Source organism: Vulpes vulpes, chromosome 13 (genome assembly GCF_048418805.1).
Source record: "Vulpes vulpes isolate BD-2025 chromosome 13, VulVul3, whole genome shotgun sequence".
In the NCBI taxonomy this organism is placed as follows: domain Eukaryota; kingdom Metazoa; phylum Chordata; class Mammalia; order Carnivora; family Canidae; genus Vulpes; species Vulpes vulpes.
In genome coordinates, this window is record NC_132792.1 from 104,156,306 (window position 1) to 104,177,833 (window position 21,528).

The 21,528-nt window shown below is 35.9% G+C and overlaps 1 protein-coding gene across 1 annotated transcript in view; it reads left to right on the forward strand.

Annotated features, from left to right (window-relative positions):
* The window catches only part of ASXL3 (ASXL transcriptional regulator 3), a 178,775-nt gene that overhangs the window by 9,448 nt on the left and 147,799 nt on the right, over positions 1 to 21,528 (forward strand). The gene's annotated exons all lie outside the window — the stretch shown is intronic.

Consider the following 21,528-nt stretch of genomic DNA (forward strand, 5'->3'; position numbering starts at 1 on the left):
TGTGATGATTGTTTTACCTATAATGTGCAGAATTTTACATTTTCGTATCAGTGATATGTCATATCACTGTTCCAATTTCTACAGCTCCTGCAGGTTTATTTTATATTCTTTTAAAACACAATGAAGATAGTTAATTAAATTTACCAGTAAGTAGTTAAACTTATCAACATTTTTATCACCTGTGTTCAACTCTGTTTCTTGTATCATACTCTACCTTCTTTGTAAATTATCTCCTTTAATAGTTTTTTTGTTTGTTTTTTCTTTTTCGTTTTTAATGAGAAGCTCTGGGTCCATTAATAGTCTTCATATATCTAAAATGTATTTGTTTTGCCTACCCTTAAAAATAATCTTTTTCTTTAAACTTTAATAGTTTGAAATACTTTTAGACTCATATGAAGTTCTAAGAATCAAAAAAGAGACTGTGAGCAAACAGCCACATCCTCAAACTATTATCCATACTCTCTCCCTAAATCATTCCTATCTTCATAAATTTCATCTGAACATAATCCAGGTTGTATGTACAAAAGTGTCCAAGAGAAGCCTTTATGAAATTATCTCCCAAATATGTAGATTATAATTCAAAAAGCGATATCTTCACAAAGCTTAGCACATCTTTCAGTGAAAAAAAAAAAAAGGTGGAGAAACTTGATGGGGAAAAACTAAAAGATACAATGTTGTTCTCACCAGTGAGTGATAATTTAGCTAGTAATAAAAGTTTAATTGACAATTTTTTACTCTTAATATTTTGGAAATGTTTCTTCATTATATTCTTATATCAGTGGTTGTGACATTGTGTCTGAGTTGAGTTTATTACTTTTTAAGAAGTATCTGAGAGTTGTTACATGTTCTCTTTACCCTTGAAATTCTGCAGTTTTAATACTCTTTTATATGTTTATAGGTCGATTTGTCTTTATTCTGCTTGGTATTATGAGTGTATGTGTGTGTGTGTTTGTATGTATGTGTATGTATTTTAGAGTATACAAAATTCTTGCCTTTGTTATGCTTTTAATCATGTAATATAGAACTTACTTTTGGCATTGTATCCCCACCAGATGATGAATTCTTTGAAATCTTCTAAGAGTTCCCTCAATATCTAGTAGTTTAGCATAATCAGCTTAGGGTTTAGAAGTGATTTAATAATAATGCAGAAAGAAGCCCCCCCCCCCCCCCCCCCGCCAATACTGAACAAAATACAGCAATGAATGTGTTAGCTTCATTGGTCAGGATTCTGGATTGCAAGCAACAGAAAGCAAGTCTTGATAACTTAAGTAGAAAAGGATTTTTTGGAGTCCATGAGGTAGTTCATATAATCCTCAGGAAGGATCCAAAAAACCAGGCTGGAAAAATAGACAAGGATCAATAGAAGCTGAGCAGCACACACACACACTGGAAGTCATGCTGCAAAAATAATTGGGATATTGCTGTGGGCACCACTAATGGTCACCACTGTGACTTAGTGTTGGCATAGGTCACTGCCATTGCTGCCAATGTATCACGATCTGCTTGATCTTTGCATCCCAGGTTCAAATTTCAAATTCACAGGCAGATGCATTTAATTGTCAGACTCCAATGCTTGTATCTATACCTTAATTGTTAGGCACTGATGAAAAGGTGTGTGTGGCCTCTTCAGTACCATAGTGGAAACCTCTCCATCTGCATTTTCATAGCACTGATAAAGTCAGCAGATTAAAACTGAATGTCTCATTTCTTCCCCACCTCCTGCTTCTGGCAAGTCTGCTCTTCCTGTCTTTCATCTCTCAGTGAAAGCCACCACTGCTTTCACAGTTGTTCAAGCCAGGAACCTTCTTGTCATCATTAATGTCTTTTTGTATTTTTCCCTTTTATCCAGTGATCACTGAGTTCCATTAGTTTTATATCCTTTTCTTCAAATCATTATCCTTACATCCTACACTTATTTCCATTTCCACTGTAATTTACTTTGACACAGGCAGTATATAGGTTAGGAAAAGAATATAGAGTAAAGACAAGCAGTCTTTAAAAGTCAGGCAGATAATATTTGAGTCTCAATTCTTCCACTTACTATGTATTTGACCTTGGGCAAATTATATAACATTCCTCAATTATAGTTCCATTGTGTATTAACAGGGAATAACATAAAAGAGTGGCTGGAATATTTAAATAAGGTAATGTGTATAATGTACTTAGTACAACATCTGACATGAGAAGATGCCGGTTAATGTTCATGTCTGCTACTTTTCCTTTTCTCCTTAAGTTGCTGCAGCAACCTTGTACTGATTTCACTGACTATAGACTTAACTCCACTCAGAATGATTCTTCTTATTACATCCATAACTACATCTTTAAAGGTAAAACTGGTTTATGGTACCCCTTGAGGCTGACTTAGTTTCTGTAGGAAGCAGATGGCAATATCTTAAAGGACACCACAAAAGAAAAGAACAAGTGTTAGTGAGGCAAATCAGGGTTGTAACCATCATGAAACTGTCATTCCGCTTAGACTGGAGGCGGGGGCCAAGAGGAGTAGGGAGTTGTTACCACAATGATGTGGGCTGTGCCTACAGGAGAAGGGTGCCTGACATAGACTGTGACCATATGCAGTGGAATATAGCCACTGCCAGTCCTCAGCCCTACTGGGGAGGGGGGCACATCACATCAATACACTGACTCCCCCCACTTCTATTTACTCATCTTCCCTTTGCTTCCTGTTGGCTGATCCATCCAGAAGCTAGAGGACAGGAGGTCTCTGTTGAGAAAATTCATAGATGTCAGCCTACCGGGTCACAGAGCTGTGTGGGGGAGGGCAGAGAGTGAATCTCAAGTTGCTAACAGAGAATATACAAAATGCTACTTTTTCAAAAACTCTTTATTAAAGCTTTGCATTTTTCTAAAAGTACAGTTTATTTGTTTCAAAATCTTTTAGGTTTATCTTATTCATACTTCTCCAGTTTCATCACTTGATTCTCTTCTCCAGTTATATAAAATTTGTGTTAGATCTCTGAATTTATCATACTTTCCCATAGTTTGCTTAAACTTTATACATGTTTTCTTCTCCTTGTAACATCCTCCCTGTCCCCTTTCTTTTTATCTTTAATGGCAATTTCCTATGCTTTCTTCAGATTTTAGTCTCCCTTGAGCAGCTTTTATATGTTCTCAAAGCACTATGTCATTGTGACAATATAATTAGTTGTTTAATTTCTTATTTATAATTGTTTCCTAAGTACCTAATGCACTACCTCATCTTTGGTTGTTGCTGATTGCAGTTAAATAAAATGAAGCAGTCAAAGAGGATTTTTCAGGGGAGCTATTAGCTAAGTCTAAAAGTTTTCAACATTTTTATAGAACTATAAAAGTTAGGTCTCCTTGATTCATTTCTGTGCCATGCTGAATTGTCACTGTACAATCTAGAGAAAGGATCAGATTTCTCAAGAATCAACTGGACAACTGATGGATTTTGAAAGCCTGTGTCTACTTTCTGCTCACTAGCACCTTTTATTACTTTGGGATAATAATTTGATAGTCATCATGCTTAATGGCACTGGAAAATATTCAGTTCCTGCCATTAATATGTTAGCTGCCTTGGGAATGTAATAAGATATGGACCTCGACCTTTAGGAAATTAACTTAAAAAAAAAAAAAAACTTCTTAGGGCATAAGAGATACTTTGCTGTAAATTTAAGCTTGTGTAGCATACTAGGAATTCAATAGCCTAAAACTAATCTTCTTCTGTATTTGATTTTAATAAGGCACAGTGATGATCTATAAAGGCTTGCAATAACTTCCAAACCAACTGAATTACCTAGTACATTGACTACAATGCAGACTGGAAATGTTTGCAGAGTAAATAATCTCCTTTTTACATATAAGTAAAAATATTTATAAGCTTGGTGTCCTAGCCATAGAGTATAAGAATCTTATATAACAATGGAATAGTCTTCACATGTATATTATCATAAAATATTACTATTACTACGGAACACTAATTAATAATAATGGCTAATAAGAGCTAAAACTTATTGGGTACTTTTATGCCTGATACTGCATTAACTTGTTATGTGTATTGTTTAATCCTGAGAGCAAACCCAGAAGACACATTGTAATATTATCCACATTTTTTAAGTGAAGAAATTTAGATTTAGAATATCTCCCAGTTGAATTTCTCCCAGTTCAAAGTGAAATAAATTTAACTTAAATTAGTTGAAGCAAAAGGGGTAACTGAGAACACCAAGGGTAGACTTTAGTTCTAAGTAGATGTTGAGATTCAGAGAACGCTTTCAAGGTATTTGCTTTCTCTACACTTTTGTCTTTGTTTTTGCTTGCCTTCACACTGTAGGCAGGGTTCAAATGGAGTTTTGGGCAAGAGGAAGTAGTCACTGGCATCCCAGACCTGTGTCTTTTAAGCTTAACACACCAGTACAAAAAGAATCAATCTTTCTCTATTTATTATTATTATTATTATATTATTATTATTTTATTATTTTAAAGCTAATTCCAAGGAAGTCTTCACTCTCCTCTACTTATTCCTCACAGCAATGGCCAGGATCAGATAACATGATTGATTGCCACACAAGGATCGCATAGAGCAGAGGGAAATTACACAAAAGCACCAATAAAGAGCAGATGGAAAGTATGTTGGAAAAACAAATTATGAATGCCCTTGCCTTTACTACAGAGAGGGTGATTTAACTTGCTGTGCTAGTAAGTAGTAGAACGATGATTGAAATCCATGTCCAACTTTTGGGCTCTAGTCTTTGAGCATGTTAAATATAGATATTTTTCTCATTCATTTTTTCTGGTATTATTCCTATGATCTTCATTTTATATTTAAAAAATGTTAAAGCCAAGGCAGCTATTGCGAAGGTTCTAAAGATTTCTTTGGTCTGTTTCCTCTGAAATTAACTTCCCTGATTTAGAGGCTAAAAGTTACAATGGATGGCTTCTGTTCTCTATCTTCCCTCACAGAGCAGTTTTAGAGTTCTAGGTGAATAGTCTACATATCACATTTACAACATAGTTTAACACAATTTAGGGTATAAATTCACAAAATACATAATCCTAGATAAAATTTCCAGGTACTTTCTGGATACAGGTAAATATTTTTATTCACCAACTAGATGCGAAGTTTTCTTTACAGCGTTGACCGTGACCCTTAGAGAATCTGAGCTTAGCAAAAAAGATCAAACTTTCCTGTAGTGTAAATCTTCATTTATTCCTCTGAATATTGAGATGAGATCCACATAATGACTTCTTCCTTCATTATAGAATTGTATGGGCAATCTTATTGCTGTCAGTTCTTGTTTATTAATCTAACAAGATTTCTCTTCTCTTAGTGCTTAAATGAAATAAAGGTTGAAATAAAGTGTTTAAATGAAATAATGCTTTGGGGGGCATTTCTTCTCCTTTGCCTCCATCCTGCCCTGCACCCCAGTTTTAGGAAAATTTGACTACACTTTCTCAGTTTGGATGAAGGTACATGGTACTGAGAGTTCATGTTCATGTGTGGTCTGCTCTAGGCAGAGATGCTACTGTGTCTAAAGAGAAGAATGCTTTTAATCCACTGGGATCTTTGATGAGGGAATGAGAAAAAGAAAGACATTCAAACATACACAAAAATGTTCTCTTGTTCTTATCCTTTTTCCAATTTTTATATGTCTGTCTTGTCACTCTTTGACTAATGCTATCTTTGCAAGCCAACTTCCAGTAACTAGATAAGAAAGACTGTCAGTAGGGGGAAAAACAGTCAACAAATACAGATAATTGCATTTTTAAAAATTTTCTGATGACTTGTCTCCCCTCCTTTTATCTCAGAATTCACTATTTACTGAGCTCAGCTTCATATTAGGAAATGCAAGATGCATTAAAGCTAACCATTTTCCCCCATTGTTAAAAGCTATAGTATAGAATGAGTTTTTTTCTTAATTAGTCCAGTTTTCCCCCTCCATCTTTTCATGACATTTTGTCTCATTCTCTTGACACTAGATGATAGTGGGAGGTAGCTTTAGGGAGAGAAAGCAATTCTAAGCACGTGAAAGGTGTCATCCAGAAAAATGGATGATGAAGAAACAAACGGTAGAACTTTAATAAACTTTAGTGTTTTGTTACATTTTTTTCCATGTGTTTGTTCATATATCTTTAATTGTCTTAGATAGAGTCTACAGGGAGAAAAATATTGTCTACTGAGTTATTTAAGAAAATTCTTTCTCTGTCTTTAACGAATGGTTGACTGGATATTTTGTTAGTCAGTAGGCTGGTGCACAGTGCTTTCATTTTCCCTCCTTAGGGACAAATGGTGGGGCTGGACTTCTTTGCTCCCTTGAAGTTAGGCATTAACCATGTGAGTTGTTTTGTTCCCTGTAGCCAGTGTTTGATGCCCCTTATTTCTTTCTCAGTTGTGTTGATCACAGAAGCTGGTGACAAGATGGAATTTCAGTCATCCTGCTTCTAGAGATGTGGACATAGAGATGTGAGTGAGAAATAAGCATTTGTTTTAATCCACTGAGATTTCAAGTGGTGGGTTTATTTTTTTGTTCTGTTTTGGTTTCTTGTTTTACTATTTTGTATCTCCACCTTTATAGCAAAACAGGTGTTTTTATTCTATGGCGCCTTCTATCTTTGTTTATGAGACACTAAATGCATAATTACATGCTTGAGAGGTAAGGGAGGCAGACAAGGTTAGGTCCCTTTTTTCTTCTCCATTACATTAAACTGCTTTGTAAAATCAGCCTCTCATATCTATTCTTTTTTTTTTTAAGATTTTATTTATTCATGACACACACACACACACACACACACGGAGGGGTGTGTGTGCAGAGACACAGTCAGAGGGAGAAGCAGGCTCCATGCAGGGAGCCCGACGTGGGACTCCATCCTGGGTCCCCAGGATCAGGCCCTGGGCTGAAGGCGGTGCTAAACCACTGAGCCACTTGGGCTGACCAGTAAACAGGGTATTTTCATCACAATCTTTTATATTCCATCTTACGATAATTCTGTTTGTATTTTTGCTTTGTAAAATGCTTGTTTTTCATTCTCTCTACTGGGGAGGAAAGCTCTCTCACCAGAAGGAGTAGAACAATTATGGTTAATAGGGAATTGAATTCCAAGATAGTTGAAGAGATAGAAAGGGGCACCTGGACATTTTAAATGAGTTCAAGTTCCCAAGTCCAGACAAATTGTGCTTCATTGAAAAGGTATGGCCAGATTTCCACACCATTGAGAAGAGGAAAGCAGACACTGTAATAACACCTCTTTCTTTCTCTTTTTCTCTCTCTTTTGGCCTAGGGGAATGCGGGTAGAGGGAGTACTCCCACTAAGGGATTAGATTTCCCAGTCTGTCTCAAAGATTCCTGTCTACATTTCCCTTTCATTGAGGGCTCAGTCACCCTCTGGCTGTTTCCCACCAGTGTCCACTCTCCTCTAGATCTAGCATAGAGAAACTCTTGACAGCCGACAGACTCCCCATTGAGTCTTATCCCTTCATGTAGCAAAAGGGGGGGGGGGGGAAGGAAGAAAACTTGTCTTGAAAGCTTGCAGACTTTCACACCACAAGGAATGTGTTAACCATATGCATCTTAAAACCAGATGAACAATGTTTGTCCAGCCCTTTACCTCACTAGTGTGTAGCCATATCTGTTCTATGCTCTAAAGCAAAACCTCTAAACCAGATTTCCCATCAACTTTCTACCAGTCTTTTGCTCAAATAAAGATGGAGTTGTAATACACAGTGCGATACATGTTAAATTATATTGTTCATTATGACATAATTTATCAGTAGGGGACATTGATTTTCACAGAGAATCCCTTCAAAATTTTTGGCCTTTATATGGGGACATATTAATTATAATTACCATAGGCAAGGCCACCTCTGAATTGCTAGGGTCACAAAGCAGACTTTCATTTTCCTGTTTTAATTTCCAGTAATATGGAGATAATGTGTTTTATATTTATTTCCCTTTTGCGCTAGGATACCTACAGAATATTCCGATGTTTGTTCTCCTATATGTCCTTTATACCTGATGGCAGATGCAATTATCTCTTAAAACCTGAATGGCAGCGTAGTTAGCAGAACTCTCAGAGCTTTTCCTATAGATAGCCTCTATAGGGAGGATTTGATTCCTTGTCGGCCCGCTGCCTACTGCCTGTAGTTGAGTGGATCTAAGAGAAAAACATCTGGCCTAATTTATCTTCAGGCATAATTTAATAATGCTGAATGGCAACCTCTGGGAAAAATCTAAGTAAGACTTTATGTAACCACTAATTTAGAGTTGGTTAATAGGTAATTCTTATTTGTATTTCTTTTGAAGGAATAGATATTTTGATCACATCAGAGCTAATCATTTTTCTTCATCCTGACATCTAAATGTGGTATTATAGTATAATGAGCTCCCAGCCTGGTTGTATGCAGAACTCAACTGGCAAAATCAGAACTGAGGAAGGCTACAAAGCAAAAGGGACTATCTGATTTCATAAAGAATCTTTTTTGTTGGCAAAGGTAAGTTTTAATGCTCCATTGCCTCCTTAAAGAGACTCAGTCCATATTTCATATCAACAAATATTGGCTGATTGAAACCAGTTCTGTTTGCTTTGTGCCCTGGTAAATATGGCCTTTATTCTTCCATTACGTAGTTTAAGAAAAAAGACAGAAAGGGGTGTAGGATGGAGAGGGTTGGAAAACTTGGCTAATATTAAAGTCAGTGGTACATTAAGTAGAATATAAAAGTAATTGCCCCAAGAATGTATGTAGCATAAATCTAGATGCAGAAACTTAAATTAGATCTTAATTACTTGAGTATAGTAAATCTGGGGAGAGATCTTTGACTTGGTTTTTAGTATAAACAGTTATGCTAGATTTTTACTTTATGGGTCCAATTAGAAACAGGGATGGACATATCACATAAGCCTTTTGGCCCTCAGAAGGCCTCTAGGATATATCACAAAAATATTAGGATACCTGCTTCATATTTTAAAAATTTAGGCCCTTTTCTGAAGCCTGGGATTCAGAAATTCTTTTAGCTATTGCTCATCAAAGTTGTGTTCTAGGTAAAGACCTCTTACTGCTAGAATTATTTATAGCTTTACCTGGTGAGTTCTCAATTTTATACAGTTGTTTAATTTTTTAACTATGTGTCTGGATGAATCAAAGTGCATATTTGACAAAGGGCTAATATTCTGCATTCCCAAGTTTTATCTTATTAAGAATTTGGGTTGCCAGTGATGAAGAAGTGTTAGCAATAGCTACTCTTTTGTTTATCTTCTGAAGGAATAAAACATTAACATCAGGCTTAGAAACATGTCTTTTGTACTTTTAAAAAATATCCTGTGAAAAGAACCAACTAAGAACTTAGTAATTAGTATAATGCACACAGTGGTCATGAACATTTGGTCATGGACAGTGACTAAAATCCAACTTTAACCGAGTAAGAAGTTGAATTTATTGGATGACTTGTATAAACCTGAACCAGCATAGGAGAACAAAGGTCCTTAGCAACACCTGGGAAGAAGGAGTGAATATGTCCAGGACTCCCTCATCTCTGTTTCTCTCAATACAGAAGCCTTATTTTCTGAGCCTGGCTTCTTCCACATGGCTAGAAACTTGGCTTCCAGCAAACCTCAGGCTCTCTTCACATGGGGTTATTATCAGAAAGCACCTGAGATTTACTTTCTTCAGATTTAGGCTAATGTGTCCTGGGGAAGATTGATAATTGGCCCTCCTTGTGTACCCAACCCCTACCATCCCACCACCCACCCCATCATTAGTAGATAAGTATCTACAGGAATATGATAGCTCCTATTTAAATCAAAGTTTAAATATGATAGCTCCTATTTAAATCAAAGGACATTTTTCAGAAGAGAATAAGGAGTGTGTACACAGCACAATAAATTCAGTACATCAGTTCTTCCTTGTCATTTGTTCATCTTGTTTTCATTCATTAGGCAAGTTTTTATTAAGTGCCCACCATGTGCCAGGTACTAGAAATGAACCAGTGACCAAAAAGAAAAAAAAAAATACCGTGATGATTATCACTGTGTCCATAGAATCTGAATTATAATTACCACCCTTGGAAATGGGGTATGCAAGGATCATTTCTGTGTAGACTAAATTAGCATTTTAAATAAATATGAAAGAAAGCATAGGGTCTGGTCTCCTTCCTTTTAATTTAAATCCATTTCTAAGTAAAGTAGCGGTTTGCCACCCTCCCCTCCCTAACTATAGTAAACCAGAGGATAAGTGTCTCCAGAGATGGTGATGACATGTTTTATTGTATTTCATTTTGGTGTATGTGTGTGCTTGGTAAATATTTGTTAAATCAATGAATTATTGAGGAAGTGATGTTGTTGTCTAACTATAGTCAGGAGAAAAGGATGACTATTAACTGTGACAAAGTAAGCATCATTGTCTTTGTCATTCTTCAACATTTAAGTGGTCAGAATCAAATAATTCTATATAACAAAGTCATTTTCTACAATTATCTCAAGATATATTTTGCAACTAATTCCTTCTGGCAGCTACATCTGGATGCTGTGTCATTTCAGACGAGTCTGTGAGAATAACACTGAAGAATTTTCCTGACTCAGATTGAATGATGAGTAATATTTGCTTTGGAAAAAATTCAATATACTTATATTTTATTTTCTCCACTGTGCTTTACAGTATAAGGTGTATAACTGCTTTTGTTGCTGTTTGAGTATTCAGTTTTATTTTGTTCAAAACTGATTTTAAAATTATTTAAGTATTATATAATTTATATAAGCATAAATTATATAAATGACATAATATAGAGATTAATAAACAATTTAAAGATTATGAAAGTCATTTGTGCTTATAAATATACAGATATAAAATAAGTATGACATTTCATCCTTTAACTTTTGGCTTTTTATCACTCTCCAGGGTAACAATTGTTAACTGCTAGAATAGTTTTATATGGTGTGAATGTGTGTTGGTTTGTGTGTATGTGTATGGACAACACATACACTTGAACACATAGCTTTCTTTACATACTGTTCTTCAGCCTGCTTATTTTTACTCATCACCTTCTCATGGATATCCATGTCAGTGCATACTTTCTTTGCAATGATAGTGTATTATTTTATGGTATGTATGTGCCTTCCTTTATCCTTTATTTAACTATCGCCCTCTTAGATTATGTCTTTAAAAAAAATTTTTTTTTTCGAATAATCCTTCATTGAACCTGCAGAATGGGCTGTAGATTTCTGTAAGGAAATTTCCTAAAGGTGAACAAATAAGTTGGCACTATTTACTACAAGATAGTATATTGTGATGGTGAATCACCTGAGTCTGAGGGCATGGATTTGAATCCCCATTGGCTTCTTACTTGGGAATAGCCTGACATAAGTGAATTAATATATCTGTGTCTCAGTTCTCCTGTCTACAGCATTAATACCTACCTTGATGAGTGGTTGTAAAAATTAAATATGTTAACATAATTCAAGTTCTTGCAAAATTACCCGGTGCATTTCTATTACAGAATGCTTTCTAGCATTCTTTGTACTACCTTCTATTATTAACACAAGCACCTTGTAACAATTCCCAAGATATGTAAATTTAGGGTCTCAACTGATTGCTGCTTCAGAATGTTATTTTGAGGAGAATGCTGGCTTTGTCCATAGGTTTCCATGTAAACAGGTATTTAGTTTCCCATGTGTGGAGAAAAATGCACATTAAGATCCTTAATTTTCATAATAATGTATTTTGCCACCTGCAAGCCTGGTTTTTAGAGTTATTATATCCATAGTAATAAAATATAAATAAACTCCAGGTTATTGTTAGAGTATATAATCCTAATTTAATTATATTGGACCTTGGGAAGACTACTTGGATTATTTTATTATTCTCAATTTTTATGAGAAGTTCTGTGACAACATTTATAACTGTCTCATGCTTGCTTTGGTGAAACTCTCATTGAAGATCTTGTTCATAACCACCCAGTGCCACTTATATGAATTTCTATTGGAGACAATTCTCTTAGTTTAGAAATAAGAAAACCTTTATCATCTCTGACAAGCTAATATTTCCTTTGTTCAGTTAATAGGAGTTAACTGTTTCCTTCAGCATTTTAGCTGCCATGAAATTAGTGTGATATTCCAGATCAGAGTGGTAGCATGATTTCTCAGTTTTGAAATATTTGATTACATATTTTTTCCTTTAAAATAGTGCAGAAAAAAAATAAGTACTGCATATTTTTTAAAAAGGTGTCAGAAAGTAACATAGAAGTTATATTCACTGTATTTTAGATGGGACATGAAATGATGAAATGTGAGCTCAATGACAAGACATTGAAAGAATCTGCAGATATGATGAGAAGTGCTGCTGATAATCACGGAGAAAATCACAGAGACAGGAGAATAATTGTCTAAGAATTGGACCACTGGGGTTCAAATTTTGGCTTTACTACCTTGTAGCTGTGGGACTTTGGGAAAGTTAAATAAGTTCTTTGCACTTTAGTTACCTCATCCTGTCATAAAATGAGGATGATAAGTGTCCCTACATGATAAGAGCGTTGCTATGAGGATTAAGCAAGTTTATATATATGTTAGAATAATACCTGATGCAGAGTCACTCCTGAGTGTTTGCTATTATTATTATTATAAAAAGATATAAGAAGTGTTTGAAATCAGATTATTGAGCTTTATTTCAACTCTCAGTGAAATTCTAGAGTGTATTATTAAACAGATGACTGTAAGGATTTAGAAATGGAAGTAGTGATCCCTGGAAGGCATTATGGATTCTCTAAGTTAATTCATGTCAAACTAAATTAATTTATTTTGATAGGATTATTAGACTTACATATCAGGAGGATGTTCCTGTTGGAGCTAAATTTCAGCCAGTCATTTGAAGTATAATTAAATGAATTTTTAGAAGATTGAACATCTATTACCAAGTATATTGATTGACTAGTTAGGATCAGTCTAAAAGAAGATTCCAGCAGCAGCCACATGGTTGTGGCTTTGTTTTCCATTGCTTTGTTCAGCCCTATCACAAGTAACTTGAAGAATTCATCACAGTCATACTCGTCAGATATGAGGGTATCACAAAATAGAAAGGGAAACTGGACAGTTGAACAAGAGAATGATGATTCCAAAAGAACCTTATAAGGTAGGAAAAACAACCTTCACCTAAAAAGATGAAGTTTGGGTGCCTGAGTCAGGCACCCAAAGGTAGTCAGTTAAGCGCCTGCCTTCAGCTCAGATCATGATCCTGGAGTACTTGGGATCCAGTCCTGCGTTGGATTCCCTACTTGGCAGGGAGTCTGCTTCTCCTTTTCCCCCTCCCCTCTGCTTATGCACTCTCTCTCTCTCTCAAATAAATAAAATCTTAAAAAAAATAAAAAGATGAAATTTGACTGAAATAATTATTTTTTCAAATTTGTAGATACCACAAGTTTAGTTGGTACCTGGAGTAAAAGGATATTTGGGAATGATAAGATTTCAGAGCCCATAAAAATGGTTTGAAGCAAATACTAGTGCATCAAACAAACATGCATTAACATCCAGTAGGTTGGGAAATATACCACAGAATTATGCATGTGATTTCAGAAACAAATGTTGAAAGATCTGGAAATTTTTGTTGGTTGATGGTATGAGGACTACAAGAAAGAGCAAGTATCATACTAGGTTGTATTAATATATTTATATGTTAGAGAAATGGAACTAATAGTTTCACTATATTGTATTATGTTTATATATTTTTGTATTATGTTTATATGTTATATAAGCTACATTTAGAGTATTAATGGTATTTAGCTAATTTATTTCAATTAGTATAATTTTTAAAGCATTATTTTACAAGTGACACCGGCAAACTCAATGTTCAAAGGGTGTTTTTCAAGACAATGCAAACTATTTTATGTGAGAAAAAACGGAATTCATTAGCCTAGAGATAAAAGAAGACTGGGCCCTTAATAGTGTATTCAAACAGGTGGCAGTATATCATATGAATAAATGAGTCGGCTCTATTTTGTAAATTTATATAACATAGTCACTTTAAACTTTCATGTTAGGAAAGTGCTTGTAATTTAATATTAAATAATTGTCACATTGAAAGGCGAAAACTAGGACTACATAGAAGTTATAGGAAAGCAGAATTTTTACTTGATGCAGAGAAAAAGCTTTTCAATAATTAGTGGGTTTTGAATAGAGCACACTGCCTGCAGATTTCTTTGGGAGAAGCATTTCTTTCATTAAAGAGATGTTTTACTACTTAAAACAGGTCTCATATGTATCATAATTTAAGTAGTTATTAATATTTATCTTTTACCTTTTTTAGAACATTGTAGAAATTCTAGTGTCTCTTACTCTGTTTTCTTTTTGTGTTATAAGTAATGGCAACTGTTACAAAGGATTAGAAACTTAATGAGGGAACAGAGTTGCCGAAATCCCACAGGAAATTAGAATTCACCTCTCAGTTGTATAGAACTTTATCTACAGATTCAGGTAATGATCACTCTTTGAACTGTTCTAGGCCTCACAAAGCCATTTTTCTACTCTCAGCTGTGATTAGTTTTATGAGGCTGAGCAACTGAAGTAATCTTACAGATAGAATTTTTTTTTTCTGATGGATATTCAATGATACTCTATTATAGTTGCTTGAAAGTTTGTCTTTAAGTGTATATAGTTGGAAATAAGTTTTTATTGTAGTTCTGTATTTTTACTTGAATTGTAATACAAGTATAACAGGATAATTTGTCCCTGTAGTGTGCTTTTCTTTCTGGGTGACACAGCAGTGTCTAAAAGAGTGCCATATTGTATAGCCCATCTTGTTAAACACGGATAGGACTGTTGGATGATGAAACTAGGCACAGTGTGTGCACATTTACCTGCGAACCTGTATTAGAATAAGTATGGCAGTCGTAAGGCATGAGGGATGGCAGTACATGGCTAGCCTTATTTGTAGAAGCTCGAGTGCAGTTTATACAGGAAATCTCAAAAAGAGACAACATCTAATGTCCTTTTTTAAAAATATTGTTGTCCTCATGTTTCTAGGATGTGCTCAGAGGGGTTCCCCCCACCCCAAGTCAGCAGTATTAACTAATGTTTATTAGCACATATTGCTGTAGGCAGTCATTTGGCGTATTGGAATAGTAAGTGCTTTACATTCATTATTTTGTCCTCACAGCATTTTTACAAATGAGGGAATGAAGAAACTTAGATTCAGGGAAGTTAAATGTCTAAGACAGCTAGTGAGTAGGGGCTCTTGCTCCAACTGACTCCAGATGCCATAACCTTCTTGATTATGCCATAAACATCCCTAAGATAGAGTGACCGAAAGCATCTCCTCATATTAACTTGGTCTCTTTATAAGCGGACTTGGTCCTCCTGCCATCTGGGAATGTGAACAATAATGGAGACGAAAGCTTGCAGTGTAGCAAGAATAGCATTAAACAGTTACTATGAATTAATGACTGTTTGACAAGTGCTACCAATGGAAGGTACAGTTTAAACCATTATCTGCGAGTTCAAAGAAATATTCGATTGTTCTTAAGTGATAGACTGCTGAGGTGGGGATTATGAGGTGTGGGTACTGTGTATAATATCTGAATTATAAAGCATCAGTTTCTTCGCAACCCCCAAGCCCTTAAGGAGAAGCAATTTAACTCAGTAGGAGAAGCGGACTTCAGTGTCAGGAGCCCTGGACTCATCACCTAGTAGCTGCCCAATGTTGGGACACTTGATTTTCCTGGAGGTTGCTTTATTCTGGGTGAAGGATATTCTTAAGGATATTACAACAAAATTTCCACATCTTTTAAGTCACATTCATAAATACTACTCCCACATATAACTTCCCCCATAAAAGTCATGCAAGTAGAAAAATTGCATCGTCTTTAAACCCTTAACTAGCAGCTGCATGTGTTAGGATTAGAGCACAACCTAACTGAGCTGCAGATATTGGGCAGTTGGCAAGTGCTGTCACTTCTTGCGTGATTGATTTCCTCATCTGAATACTGTCAGTGATCCAAATTCATGTTTCATCAGAATGACATGGACTTTTGGGGCTTCTTAAGAATAGCAGAAGTAGGGAATATTAAAAATAGGAATCCCGGAGTCTATTATAATATAAGGAAAGCTCCTACACACTTAGGACAGAATTGTCTAAGAAATATTATTATTCTTATTACATTTAAACATAGTTGCCAGCAGTATTATCACATATACAAGTCCTGTCTTTCCACTTTTACCAGCTTATGATCTTGAACCAATTACTTCAACTTTGTGCATCTCCGAGAAAGTTAATCCTGCCTCCTCTATGCATCTCACCAAGTTGTTATAAGGGTCAAATAAAATAATATATGTTGTATGAAAGCAAATAAACTGTATTATGTGAAAGCACTCTTTAACCATAGAGAGCTATATAATGGTTTATTGTTATGACCTTAAATCGTTTACCTTATGACATGAGACTTTAAACAGTGAAACATTTGAATAAACTGCCAGCCTGAATTAAGGGGAGGACATATTAGTGTTAGAAAAGGGAAGCGAGCTAGATGCTGGATGCTCACTGAGGATTCCACAGATCTAATCGTGTATCATTGACATGCTTTCAAATTATGGAAATCATCTTATTTTGCCATCTAATAAGTAAGCTCAGAAAATTTTATTTAGGGCATGAAGGACCAAGATTTTATTTATTTATTTATTTATTTATTTATTTATTTATTTATTTATTTATTTATTTATTAATTTATAATAGTCACACACACACAGAGAGAGAGAGAGAGAGGCAGAGACATAGGCAGAGGGAGAAGCAGGCTCCATGCACCGGGAGCCCGACGTGGGATTCGATTCCGGGTCTCCAGGATCGTGCCCTGGGCCAAAGGCAGGCGCCAAACTTCTGCGCCACCCAGGGATCCCAGGACCAAGATTTTAACCACTAGATGAACATTGGTCTGGAGTGTTTATCTTAGGAATACTTGAGATGAATTTTGTGTTCGAGAGACACCAAGGAAATCTTGAGCAAACTTTAAGATGTTTATTTTATTTTATTTTTTTTTACTTTAAGATGTTTAAAACCTTTTACTTATTAGAGTAAAATGTTTAAACCTAAAATATAGAAAAATACATTCTTAGGTTGGCCTGTAGCCTTAATCATATGGCTTAATCATATGGCTTAATCACTCCTTCTCTTAACTAGATTACTATCCTTTCTTTGCAGGTTTTTTTTTTTTTTTTTTCTCCTACTGGGACATGTAGAAGTCTGGAGGAGGAATTTTCTGGGATGAGTCTGTCTTGTCTCAAAGTAGTAGGAGTCTAGATATTTTTTGAGATAGGCTCTGAGATGGTTACATCAATAGAGAAGGTGAAATCCAGTAGTGTATTTGGCAATTCTATATGACTCTTCAGGGCCTTGAAAAATACTAGGGGATTCATTGGTAGGAAGGTAGCAGATTGTATACGAACTTTGTATCCCTCACCATGGAAATCCCCCTTTATAGAGAGTGATGCTAAATTTGAAACCTACTGTGGAGTATTGCTGCAGAAGAAAGGAGGCAAAGAAGGACTGAAAGGACTTTAGTGCATCAGGCGGAAGCATGAGACGTATAAGACACAGCTCCTAGAGAGTAAGAGTAAAGTGGACTCACAAATATGGCTTGAACACAGGAGGGCAATTTGTTTTTACAAAGAAAGGAAAGGCATTTTATGTAAAGATTAAGCACTGTGACAGACCAATTTGTATAGAAGAGACTTGATATCTGGCCAGTAGTTTCTAATTACAGTCTTCCCTTGGCAGGGCAGCTGATAGTTGTAGCTATGGATATTCTTTGGGAAACTCAGCAGTTTGTGGGGGGGGGGCCTGTATTTGAGGAAATAAATGACAAAGCAGCTCAATTTTCAGCAGAATTTTTTGAAACGGACTAGAAAAGATCAGTTTTTATCCAAAGTAAATATTGTAGGAAAGAGAAAACATGGAAGTGTTGGAAAGGAGACCCAATTCACATTATTTGTAGAAAATATGATTCTGTATTTCTATACAGTTAGGACTATTAAGAATTCAATTAGATGTTCGTATAGATAGTAATTATCACAATTCAATGGCTTTTGTGTGTCTTCCCAATAAAACGTGAGAATATTATATGAAAAAGTGTATTCATATTTGCAACTGAAAATATAAACAATAAAATGCTTATTGCAGTTTATAAAACAAAACTTAAACACATGGAACACTGTGTAAATTGCTTAAAAATTTAATTAGATGTCTCATTTAATTCCAATCTAAATTTCATCTGGAAATATAAAGAAGTGAACTATTAAAAATTTAAGAAGGAATAATGAGAGCAGTGGCTGAACCAGATAGTGAAGTGTATTATAATATTAGAGCAATTCAGAATGGTGTAGTGCTGGCACTGCAGTTGACTGAAAGTTCAGGGGATCTCTGGATCCTGGATGAGCCCCAGGGACAATGAATGGTTTGCAGTCTAGTTTTTAGACACCCTGAAGATTGCCAGAAGTGCCTTTGGCCATTAGAGGGAATAATATGGGGGCTCTGAGCACTTTCATCTCCACCTTAACAAGAATAGCTTGCTTTGGTGCATTTTATATATCTGGTTCCCACATTTATTTGGTTTCCCATCCAAAAGAGTTTTCACTGCTGTAGTATTAATATATGGTAGAGGATGACTCAGGAACCATGACTAGCTTAGGAAACAAATTGTAGTGGGGGGATCTTGACTTACTTATCAGGTGGTGGGCTTACGTTGGTGTTTCACCTTCCTACAAAATGATAAATTCCAGATGAATTAAAAAGTAAAACTATAAATATACCTTAAAATATTTGTAGATATTTGCATGTTCTCTGGTTATAAGGAATTTCTACACATAAGACAGAAGTCACAGTGGAATAAACTGATGGAGTTGTTGATGTGAAAATAGAAAACTTTGCAAATCTCCCTAAAATATCCAAAAAAGAAGTAACAAAAAGAATAAATATTATTAATATGCAAAGTAATAAATACTATTTTACTATATGAAGAGCTTTTTATACATCAATAAGGAAAACAAATATCCTGTCGTATTGCATTTGATATTAATTTGGGGGAAAAAAAAAAACTTTGTCCTCATTAGTATTTGCAGAAGTATGATTAGAATAACAATGAGCCATTGCATTTTGACCTAGTAAGTTGACAAATACTACTAAAAGATTATACTGAATATTGGCAAAGTTGTGGTAAGAGAGGCAGTTTTAGTTCTGCTTGGTGGTAGTATAAATTGTTAAAATCTTTTTGGAAGCAGTTGGCTGTGTATTGAGACATGACCAAGCTCACATCATTTGATTCAGTAACACTCTAAGAAAGTTATATTCAATATATTATTTATTAATTTAATTTTTAAAACGATACAAATGCCTGTTTTCAGTGAAGTGTTAATTATGATGCCATTTTGAAGAATTCATATTACATGGAGAAAATTAAATAGCTAACAATATGTGCACATGCTGTATATAAGTATATTAGATTGATATATGTAGATGGGGAAAAACTAAAAGTAAGACACAAATATTAGCAGTGGTTAATATTCTTGCCTGTAGGCTTATGGGTACATTTTGTTTTCTATAATACAGGTATGAGTTTGCTTTTTTTTTTTTTTTTTTCCAATTTTGACTACCCCAAAATAAGGTCATTTTAAAGGATTATCACCGGTGGAAAATGAGAATTGTATTTTCTATTTTGCTGTGTTCGAGTATGGCTGCCTGTGAGTCTGATTCATGTCTCCACCATGTGTCTCATTATTTTGACAGTATCAATGGTCTTTTCTGTGAAGATGATTTCTCTTTCTCTCTCTCTCTCATCCTGTTCATGTCCACATGGCTAGTTCAGTGACGCTTGTTCACGACCAGGAACCTCTCCTTCTCTGTCTCCTTTCTTTGTCTTGCAGGAACTCAGGGTGGCTTCTGGTGTTCTGTGTGGCTTCATCATTTCCTTCCCGCCTCTCATCCACTCCACAATGTAATTCTTGGCACTTTTACTTCCTTTGTAGAGTAGGATGTGATGTCATAGAGAAGGGGACAGGGCTATCCAAATTCTCTCAATTGCGGGGAGGAGCTGCCCAGGTGTGCTGAGGGGCCTGTACTCAGGAAGAGAAACAGGGAGTCCTCCACAGTGAGTAACCCCACTTTTGAGTGCACCCAAATTTCCCTCAAAACGTTGCCCGGTACACTGGAGTTTCCTCTTTGGCCCTTTCTGGATTTAATCAGTTTGCTTTTTGGCCATTCCCAGTTCAGCTCAATTTTCCTCCTTTCTCTACCTTGTCCTCTTCTCCTCTTTCTGCAACCTGCGCCTCTTCCCGATGGTTTCCCTCTTCCTTGCTTGCTAACGTGTGAGTGTGTCTGTTGACCTTCTGCCCATCTCTCCCAGGAGAGACCATGTGTGTCTCCAGCATTGCTTGTCATTTGGGGTGATACCTGCCGTGTATATAGTCCATGTGCCCATAGCATCCCCTTTCAACAATTCATAAGTATGCACCATTCTGTGTATGGTTCTCGTTTTACAAATTCTGTCAGCCTTTTTGTTTCCATGTCTCTTTCTTTCCCACCTTTCCCCATGATCTAATCTTCACCCCTTTGCAGCTCTATGATGCAGTTTCCTTCTTGCCTTTTTTTTAAACCAGTATTTTTACACATTAGTCCTCTTCCCTATACAGCTATGCCTATGTTTCTTTGTCCCCCTTCCCAGGCTTCAGTTTGGCTCTCCAGTGGCCTCCTGTGAAGACAGGTTTCCTTCTTTCCTGTTGATGTACTTGTTGCCATACCCTCTTTCTAGCGTAGATCATATTGCTGTGTTCTTTAAAGGACTTACCGACTATGGCTAAGGGATGGATATGGGCTGGGAAAAATGGGGACGTTTCCTGGGAACCAGAGAAGGGAGTACAGGAGAGAGGCACTACTGGTGAGGCAGGGCAGGCTGGATGTGAGGCCTTGATGAATAGAACCTTTGCTAGTGCTAGTTGAAATTTGGCCATGATAGTAGGAGAGATCACAGAACTATTTGGAGCAGATTCAGAGCCTTTTCAATTGTTAGTTTTCAAAGTAACCCTGTTGATAATTATGATCGTCCTAGTAAATAATCATACATTAGAATTCTGGAATGTGCAGAACCTTCTGTACAGCATCTTTAAGTAGGTGTTGTCTACCCTTGGAGGAAGTCATTGTGAGGATATGTGTAGACTTGTTTCTCATTCCCAGAGGTGGCCCCTGAGTCCGTGCTGGTGAACAGTGTTTATTGCTTTCTTTACAGGTAGTTAAATCCCTGGATAAATACAGGAATTTGATTTCCAGGTCTGATGGTCTAATGCCTATGGAAACAGTGAGCTATGTCCCATGTATTCCCCACACTTTAAAAGAACTCCCTTCCACTAAAAAATAAGGAGGCCAGAAGGGGAGAGAAAGAAAAATGGGACTCAGTTCATAAAACTGAGATGGGCTGAATGGGAAGAGGAAGGGGTTTATTTGAAATTAATTGAAAAAGGCAGAAGAAAGGAAACTGAGCTGAACTGGAACACACAGTGTAATGACTTACTTGGGTTTCTGTATGTATGCTTTTTTTC